The sequence below is a fragment of the Trachinotus anak genome, unplaced genomic scaffold (assembly GCF_046630095.1).
Source record: "Trachinotus anak isolate AG129_WGS33_773 ecotype Australia unplaced genomic scaffold, CSIRO_AGI_Tana_v1 ptg000008l, whole genome shotgun sequence".
NCBI classification, from domain to species: Eukaryota; Metazoa; Chordata; class Actinopteri; order Carangiformes; family Carangidae; genus Trachinotus; species Trachinotus anak.
Genome location: NW_027273859.1, coordinates 2,246,978 through 2,257,394, shown reverse-complemented (window position 1 = coordinate 2,257,394; position 10,417 = coordinate 2,246,978).

Genomic DNA, 10,417 nt, shown 5'->3' with positions numbered 1-10,417 from the left:
TCTGACGTAATTATTCATGTTAAGTAGTATAACAGTACTTCATCTTTAAGCATGTGTTGTGTTTTCAAAAGCTTTCTCCAGTTTGATCCACTGTGTAGAATCTTAGTATTAACTAAACCTGTCAATTAAATGCAATGGAATAGAAAATACAATATGTCCCTCTGAAATGTGGCCGGAAGTAGGCATATAAAGTACCATAAAAAGGAAATACTCAAGTAAAGTCAAAATTGTACTTATGTACAGAACCTGAGTAACCTCTTTCCGCCACTGGGTGGTAAGTTCCTGCCCCACTGCTCACACCCACACATGCTCACTACTGATGATACTCACTTCATTCATCAGATGCTCAAGTCAAGTCAGTCAGCAAAGTTTCTCATAGAAGTGAACGATCAGGAGTTTTACAGTAGGCTACAGCTACAATAAATATTATTAACACAACAATTAACTCAACTTCAGAAAGTATTCAGACCCCTTCACTTTATTGTGTTTTAAATAGATATTTTCCCCATTATTATACACTAAATAACCCATAATGACAAAGTGAAAACATGTTTTTAGAGTTTTGCAATTATATTAGAGACCACAAACTAAGCCTTTGCGGTGACTCTTCAAATTGTAGTCAAGTGCTTTCTGTTTGCTGTAATTATCCTTGAGATGGACTCCAAGTCAACAACTTGACTGGAGTCCATCTGTGGCAAAAATTAACAAACTGGACATAGTTTAGAAAGACTCCCACCTGTGTATATAAGGTCCTACAATTCACACTGCAGGTCAGGGCTAAAAGCCAGCCATGAAGTCCATGGAGCTCTCTGCAGACCTCCCTGATAACAGGCTTAGATCAGAGCAAGCACAACCTCAGACTGGGGCGACAGTTCACCTTTGAGCACAACAATGACTTGAAGCACACAACCAAGACAATGCCAGAGTGGCTTTGGGGCAAGTCCCTGACTGTCCTTGAGTGGCTGTTCACAGATGTTTCTAATCCAATCTGACAGTGTGAGAGGATCTGTCAGGAAGACTTGGCAAATCCAGGTTTGCTAAGCTTGTACCCAAGAAGACTGGGGGCTGGCTCAAAGAGATTTGAGTTTTTGATTTTTAATACATTTGCAAAAACATCTCAAAACATGTTTTCATATGTTCTTTTTTTTTTAATCAGATGAATTAGGTTTGCTTCCTCTGAATCTACTCACACCCCGTACTGGAGTGCTACAAAATTGCAAAGCAACAATTATGCAAATTTGTTGCAATGAAATATTTGCTTATATGAAATATTTGCAAAAACTATTAGTATTGGTGAAGGTTTATAATTTTTTGGACCATGACCTTGTGGCCTTAATGCTTCACATCCACTAGAGGGCATGGTATTCTAATTTCTGAATGGAAGTTCCAAAAGGACACAGGATTTACTGTTTTCCAGTTCTCTCAACAGATTTTCGAATTATTTTAAGATAGCCTTTATTAGTCCCACAGTGGGGAAATTCCTGTATAAATATTTCCTGTAAATGTAAAAATTTATAATGCTGGAAGAACACACACTGACACTGAAATAGAGACATCAAACTGTAAAGTCCCATTATCTCCTTATGTAGTAAATATGCTGTTTTTATGACCTTATGTCTTTTTTGGTGAGACAAATTAAAGCATTTTCTTTCACAAATTAAAAACTTTTCATATGCATTATACAACGTGTGCAAATAGGCAGAGCTGGACTTTCATTCTCACCCAGTGCACAATAAACACTGGATGAACATATGGATCTGTGCAGTAATATTTTAGTGCATAAAAGTGTATAAACCCTGACCTGTATTCAGTTATCTGGTTGGTGTTTAAGTCAGTAATTGTATTCATAACACAAAAAACAACACAAAATGAGCCTGCTGAAAAAAAAAAAAATGCATCTAATGACCACTTCACAGACTCTTTCCTCAGCAGGGATTTGAATAGAAGTGAATCAAAGCTTGACTGTTTGTGCGATGGCTATTTATTTTTGATCAAGTGTGTATGTGTGTGTACCGAACTGCAGATGACACTGCAGCTTGAGGTGTGTGTGTATGTGTGTGTGTGTGTGTGTGTGTGTGTGTGTGTGTGTGTGTGTGTGGGGGGGGGGGGGTTCTCTGTGGTTGGTAGAGATTGGGGGTGGGGGTGATTGCCTGAACAGAACTTTGGGGGTGACACAAATGGGAGTGAGGTGAAGAGGTCGGCAACATAATTCTGAAATGCACAGATAAATCAGAAGTGTCCATGCCCAGTGGTCCAACCAGCCACCTGATGTTTCCTTTCCAAACACTCACCCCTACCCCCAAGAGCTGCTACACTGTAAAAAAAAACCATGTTTTTCCTCTTGAAAAATGTGTATCTGGTCTGGTGTGACCTGTCACTCATGGTAGTTACTGGTGGATAATTCTGGCAACTGTTGATAAATATTCCAGTAAAACTGATATTAATGACCCAGTTCCCTTGTTTATTATTATTATTATTATTCTGCAGTTTTTGTGTTATTCCATCTTCATTTTAAACAATAATCTTTAGTATATAGAAGAAAACAAATCACACGGCTTGTTTCATGTGATGCTGTTTCCAACACTGGCTCAATATGTCTGCTCTCACCAGGTCTACACAAAGATAAACCCGGTCTTTTCAATTACTGTATGTGCAACAAATTTAGGATATTTCAGTCATGCTAACAGTGTGGCTGCAGGGGTGAGACTGTTATTCTGTCCACTTTGATTCAAGTATCTCAACAACTGGGTGGACTCTGAACTGACTTTGACTTTGTAGCTCAAAGTGAAATATCTTGACAACTGTTGGATTTATCAACATGAAATTTGGTTCAGATATTCTCTGTCTTTGTTAAGTCCCCCTCACTCTTCATCAGGGTGAAATTTCAAAGAGTTCAAAATCTTATTTACCTGTTTGGTTTTAATGCAACGACACAGCCTCACAGAGAGACATTAGCACAGCTTTAAATGCTTAATCATGTCTGAAACTTTTAATTTAACCAAATAGATATGTGACAGAAATAGTATTGTTGCTGGTTATGGGGGCTTCACTTTTTGCAAGCTGCACAAAAAAACAACGGTTTTCCTAGACTATGTATAGACTGGAGTTTAATATTACTATTATCTATTGAAATTATGTAACTGTGATAGCATTTTCTGCAGTAGCAATATTTCTAAAGCCAAGTCACTCATCAGTTGCTTTTCATGGCTGCAATCAACTTCCTTCATTTTGCACTTGTCAGGCTGAACCATACACAGACATGTGACTGACTCCTCACAGTTGATGACCATAAGAAAAAAGCCATGAACGTCTTTCCTTCAAAGATGAGCATTGTTAGAGTTTCACCAGTTGATCATCACCGTAAAGAAAACAATGGACTTCAGGTCCCTTGTTGATTGTGTTGTTATGTTTACCATTCTCTCTGATCAATTAACATCCATTTATCCAGGCTTTCAATACACCAGACCTTCATCAGAACATCGAGTCATACTCAGGTAGATCAAACACTTTGGCTTAATGGATGTAAATGGTGTAAATCTGAATGTGAATTGGATGTGAACTGGTCTTTCTGGTGTCTTTGTCTCAGTTAGGTGAACACACCCCATCTGAATCACTGACTTGTATTGTCAAGAGGTGGCACATTCAGACTGAGAAGTCAACCTCTCGCCTGAATCAACATTTTTTGCAGTGTACCACAGGCTCTAAGAACTTCCACAGGCTGCCCCTGCATACTGGAGAGCCAGGGCACACAGAGGGCATTCACACCTTGTTAAGTTTTACAACTTGTGCATTTGTCGGTCCCAGGCTTCTATTGCCCCTGTGACTCAGTCCCTGCTTTGAAGTGACCATCTCCGTCAGCTGAGGTGATAGAGAAATTTAGGGTTTTCTCTGATGAATGTGAATGCAGCACACATCAGGGTGCATATGGCCTGCTGAAGAACTCAGAGTCTAAACCTGGATGAGATTATCTTTAGAGACAATTAAGGGTTAACGTGACATTAATGTAATTACAGTTGACTAACAGGGCAAGTAACTAGCAGGGGGCTTGTCCTGGGACTGTAAATTAAAGGGTAACACTGCTTAATTACAGCTTGGCTCATATCTTTGTGGTTTTAATTGTCATTGCTACCAGCAATAAATAAACTGTACTTACCACAGTCATAGTGGAGATCTGGGGCAAGAAAGATCAGCAGCCAGACAGTTAGGTGGGTTACAAACACTTTACTGTCAATAAACCAGTGGATCTAAACCTCTTTGAAACCATGACACCAGTTCGTAGGGATCTGTAGTATTATTTTCATGGCATGGTCACTTTTGATTCACTGTTTTCATGCTACCCAGATTTAAACAATGGATAAAACAAAGTATTGTGTGGTCATTAGTTTGAATGTATTTCTTCCATTGAACTGTAAAAGTAAAATGAGCTTAAACTGTACTGTTACAAGTAGAAACATTTGGAGCCTGTGCACACTCTCTTGATGTGACATGAAGTTGAAGACAGTTCATTCTGAAGGTTTGATTTTATTATCAAGTGATTCCTTGTCTTGATTTTCATGTTCTCCAGAGATAATGGCGTCAACTCACAACTCAAATGATGCTCAGAGCCCGGACAGTGATGATATCCCTGTCCCCACATGCAGCCGAAAACCACGTCTACTAAACTGCAAGCTAAAGGCAGAAACATGCATCTACGTGCTGAGTTGAGTTAGAACCATGGAACCAGCGACCATGAGCTGTCATGTCATCCAGCTGTGACATCAACTGAATGTTGAACAGGGTTGTTATTAGAGTGGGCTGCTGTAAATGTTGCCTTAGTTGTAGTGAGACATGAAATCATGTGGAGTTTCTGACAATGAGCTGAGCTGTGGAGAAATGCTGTGATGAATATGTCTGTGTTTTATTTAGATCATGCACAGGTGCAAAGAAGTGTAGCAGAAAACTGTGATGTTAAAATGCAGCATTTACAGTTACTAAAATAAAATAAAGTGATTTATGAAGCTGGAATAACATTCAACACATTTTGTTAGACCTCTGGGATGCACACACACACACACACACACACACACACACACACACACACACACACACACCATCACACTGTGTTTTGGTGAGAAGCACATCATAATTCCCCAAACTCCTGTGGCAGTTTTGGTTTCACGCATAGCTGGATTATGAGAAATGGGCCCCTGGGAATGGACAAGTAAAAGACCCCTCACTCCTCCTACATTTATCAATGTGTGTGTGTGTGTGTGAGGTGGTTTGGAGTGCTGTGGCAGGTGTTTATATGTCTGTCTGTCTGTGGACTTACTTTGTCACCGTGATAGCATCACAACCATGTAACACACAGTCATGAAACTTCACAGGCGTGTAGCTGAGATCAAAACGAAGACAGAGTTCGGAGATGAGTGTGGTCCGACGCATGGGTTGGAACACCAACCTGTTGACAGGACGTCGTGGCTGCTGTGATCCCATAGCAAGGTGGTCTCGTCTTGGGTCATTTTGCATCTCTTTGCGTATTTTATGTCTTTTCACTGAACTCTACAATTTTCAAGCCAGAAATATTACACTCACTTCATGCAGAGGCTCTGTCTCACCGGCCTGTGCCTGGTGGGCCCATTCAGTAATCAATCCATGATTTATCACTGCTTCACTTGGTGGTAAAACTGAAACAGTTAGACACTTTGCTTTGTGCACTTGTTTTCTCTTCTAAATAAACCCAGAGGTTCGCTACATCTGAGCAATTTAAATATACATGAAATGAAGTAGGTGGTGCAAATACAGGTATTTCATGTCAAACATACAGATCAGTGAATCAGTTTGGTTTCCATACTTCATGACTGAGTCTTCATAGAATCTAATAAGTGAAGTGCTCCTCTTGTCCAGTGTTGGTTAGAGTTCCAGCTTCCACTGATTGCTTCACCTTTCCTTTGAAAGAGCCCCCCCACCCCCTTTACCTGTGCACGACGCAGCACCGTAAAGTGCATGAAGGAATTCCTACAGAGGTGATAACAGGAGCAGAGAGCAGGTGACATTTAAGAGCAAGGGGAAATTTCATGTGAGGCTCAAAGCGCTGCAGATGAGGCTCCTGTAATCCTGTACCACCATGCCATCCTTTCACATGCATGGCCTACTGTTATTTGTGTCAGCCGCTCATCAGTTACACATACTGCAGCCAGGAATGGTATCCTTGTCGATCAGGCCTCTGTGAAAAAGCACGTCCATTTAGTGGAGCACGAGTGAAGGGTCCTGATAAGGATCAAGTTCCCCCTCTACCGTGTTCATCTGTGAAGGAAAGAACTCACATACACACACACTGTGTTTTTTTAGGAGGTAGACAGGAGGCACCTGAAACAGAGTTGTATCCACTTTTTCAATATGAATGACTTTTTTTTGTCGGGTCTGAATGTGGGATTAAATCTTTAGAGCACACCCACTGTAGAAGCTGAGTGTGAAATAAAGGCTGCTATTGTGTGACAGTGGCTCTCCCCAAGGGCCCTCACAGCTCCCCCGGCCCTCACAGCTACCTCACACACTCTCTCAGCCCTGAATTAGACAATAAGATGGTCAAATCAAAACCTTGGAAACTCGGGACTAATTGTTTATAGCAGGTCTTTGAACAGGGGCATGTTGTTCATTCAAGACAGCTTCCCTGCCTCCTTGTGTGTCATACAGGGGAGGGCACTGTTCCAGCTGGGAGATTAGCCACAGGCTCTTTTTTTTTAATACCACAAAATAGACTAATTTCCACCTTCCTTTCATGGTTCAGGTGCACTTGTGTATTGAGGCAGGCAGAAGTTGCAGTGGGTGGGTTGGCCTGATGGATAGTACCTGGCAAGTCATTCAATGGTGTTAAAAATGGTGTGAATGGGGATTTCACTGCTGTCCGGCTTTTTTCTGCACTTTTTCTGGGGGGGGGGAGGGGGTTCTAAAACAATTGTCTCGACAGTTGTAAAGACTGTGTGGCTGTGAGACATATGGTGCATTCAGAAAATTTTCAGACCACTTGACTTTTTTCACATTTTGTTATGTTGCAGCCTTCCTCTTCAGTCTACACTCAGTAATGACAAAACAAAAACTGAATTTTACAAAATTTTTTTTGCTGATTTATTCAAGCCTGAGGCTCATAGCAAGGGGGGGGGGGCATCATATTACTTGCAAGTGGCAGTCATGCATAGTAACTGTGAAACCATTCGGTGGTCTGCTCTCCAGCAGAAAACTGAAAAAAAAAGCACAAAAACAGCGCGTTCTTTTTTGCATTCCTGACAATAATCTGTCTAAAAACTGATGACAAACTTTCAGTGTGCGAGTGATGAGTGACAGGACCAGATCACCTGATCCTCAACACTGATTGTTGGGTGTCGAGAGAGAGAGAGAGAGAGAGAGAGAGAGAGAGAGAGAGAGAGAGATTGCTCTGACCTTTCATACAGTTTTCAAAAGTCATCATTAGACTTACACTGATGACGGAGAAAACATTGACATGCTTTTATATGAGAGAGGGGGCACAGTGAATGGAGTTGGGGGCACTGCCCTCTGGTGCCCACACTGACATATTCAGACTCTTTAGTCCTTAGTTGAATCACCTTTAGCAGTGATCACAGCCTCCAGTCTTTTTGGTTATGATATGATAAACTTTGCACATCGGGATTTGGGGAATTTCTGCCGTTCTTCTCTGCAGGTCCACTCAGGCTCTGTCAGGTTGGGTGGGGACGTCAGTGGACAGACATGTTGAGGTCTCTCCACAGATGTTGCATTGGGTCCAAGTCAGGGCTCTGGCTGGACCACTCAAGGACTGTCACAGAGTTGTGACAGCTACTGGCACACTGTGTTGTCTTGGCTGTGTGCTCAGGGTCATTGTCCTGTTGGAAGGTGAATATCTGGCCCGTCTGCAGTCCTGAGCTCTGGACCAGGTTTTTATTCAGGATGTATCTGTGCTTTGCTCCGTTCAGCATTGCCTCAGTCCTGACCATTGTCCCTGTCCCTGCTGCTAAAAAACAGCCCCACAGCCCGATGCTGCCTGCACCATGCTTCACTGTTTGGATGGTGTTGGGGAGGCAATGAGTGCTTCCTGTTTCCTCTAAACATAACATGTAGAACTGGGGCCAAACAGTTTAATCTTGGTCTCATCAGACCAGAGAATCTTGTTCCTCACAGCCTGAGAGTCATTAAGCTGCTTTTTTTGCAAACTCCCACTAAAGAGAGGCCTCGTCCGGCCAGGTAGTGAAGGGTGCAGTTTGCAGTTTGGTGCTGTCGCCTGTGTGATGGACAGTCATGCAGACGGGTCTGTCGCCCTCCAGTCCTGGAAATGTTTCATCAGATTTTCATTTGATGCTTATTGCACCTTCACATATGTGACATTATCATGAAAGCTGTACTTAATTGATTTTAAATTGATTATGAGTACAAAATGCATGTTGTTGTGTTCAGGCGCACCACTCCTGTGTCAGCACAGGATGAACGATTGTTGCATTGTCATGTATGTCCATGCATATAGGTGTATGGTCTGTGATAAATATAATAGCAGACGGGCTGTTTCAAAAACAACATGAGTGTGGTTAGTGTATTGCTGTATAATGTCCTGGGGAAGACTCTGTTATTTACATCATAGAAAACTCCTCCATGATTACAGCCAAAATAAAAGCTATTACTCATATTTTGAAACATCTCTCTCCCAACAAGTCCAAACAGCCATGATGAATTAGAGGTGCTCCTTCTTCTTCTTTGGTGTAGAAGATAGACGCTGTCAGGAGCGGCCGTCTGATTCTTTCTATCTGTTTCTGACCTGCTGTCTGCACTGGCCCTGAGAGCAGGGAGCTGCTTCTCTTTTAATTGGAGTGTGACTAGAGCTATACTGGGAGTGATGGGGAGCGGGGTAATGCTTGTCTATCACACACATACACACACACACACACACACACACACCCACACACACCCTGCTGTGGACCTCTGTGTCTGCTGCTTAGCCTGTCAAATTGAAAGGGAGAGGGAGGGAGGGGGTGCTGGAGTGCTGAAGTGAGGTATAGGCAGACGTTTTCTCAGGAATGCTGGGAGCTATCAGAAGTGACATGTAACCGTATCCACTGTCAGATCTCACGCTTTATCTCTGCTCTGCTGTTGACTGTTCCTTCAGTCCGCTGATGCCTCCTGTCTGAACCTGAAGCCTCGCCAGGAGCCGATCCTCCCGCCTGCATCCCCGCAGAAACATTTCAATCTGGACATCAGGCTGAATAAACATTTGTAAGAGCCCCTGTGGTTTCATTACAATTGTCTGCACTAGTGGGTCTTAAGGGTCTGGTTATATTCAAGAGTACACTGAGATGTTATCAGGGGGGTCCCACTTAGGACCTAAATATTTCTACACTATTAAACAATTAAATTGACCAATTAATTGTCTCAAAAATAGATTTAAAAATAGATTAATTTTGGTGTAAAAAAAGGTGTAAGAGTCCATAACTCAAAGATTGAGTTTATAATTACATAAACTAGATAAAAGCAGAAAAACCCCAGATTTAAGAAGCTGGAATCAGAGGATGTTTGGCCTTTTTGTCCAGGCTTGCAGGGATGGCTACAGCTGTATCTCAGTTCAGGGGCCGCATCCTTCGACCATAGGCCCAACTGAAATGTGACGGTCTGGTCTACAGAGGATTTCCGCTTTGTGTCATCAGCTGTGCCCGCCCTTACCGTTGCGTCACAAATCAAAGTTCCTGTTTTTTTTTGTTTTTTTTCACAAAAACCTGAGGTTGAAAAGCCTTTGGTTTTAACTGTTGTACCGCTAGCTGTTGAGCTGAAACCCAATACTTACATTCAGAAGTGCAATCCTCAGGCCCTCTGTTGGCATCATTTGCTGCTATATTCTTTTCATTACTATTGTGTTGCAATAAATCTTATTGTGACATCATCAGTGACATCATTTTAAGATTTATCACATGATTGGTCCTGCTTTGCTGTCAACACTGCATTTCCTCAGATCACCTGCCAAGTCTAAAGGTGAGGTCTAAATTGTTGAGAAAATTGAAGGACACACCATAATCCAACATTTAAACCACCTAGTTTCTGAATTTCCCCGAAGGATTAATAAAGTATTCTATCTATATATCTATATATCTATGTATCTATCTATCTCTCTATACATGGTACGTCACCTTCTTCCCAGCAGGTGCCATGTTTACCCTGAAAAACAACTTTACTCAATTACAGTTTAATTAAAAACCAATTATTCAGCACATAACCACGTGCTAACGCCTGTTTGAAGCTTCACCTCCATCACCCCATTAGTTCATGCACTTGTGACCCAGCTGAGTGGGCTAATGGCATTACTGTAAACGTCTTTGACACCCAGCAGTGTTTGCTTTCCACTCAACAAACAAGATCAAACGCCGTTATCAGAGCTCCCTCAGATTGAGGCCTCTTGACCACCAGC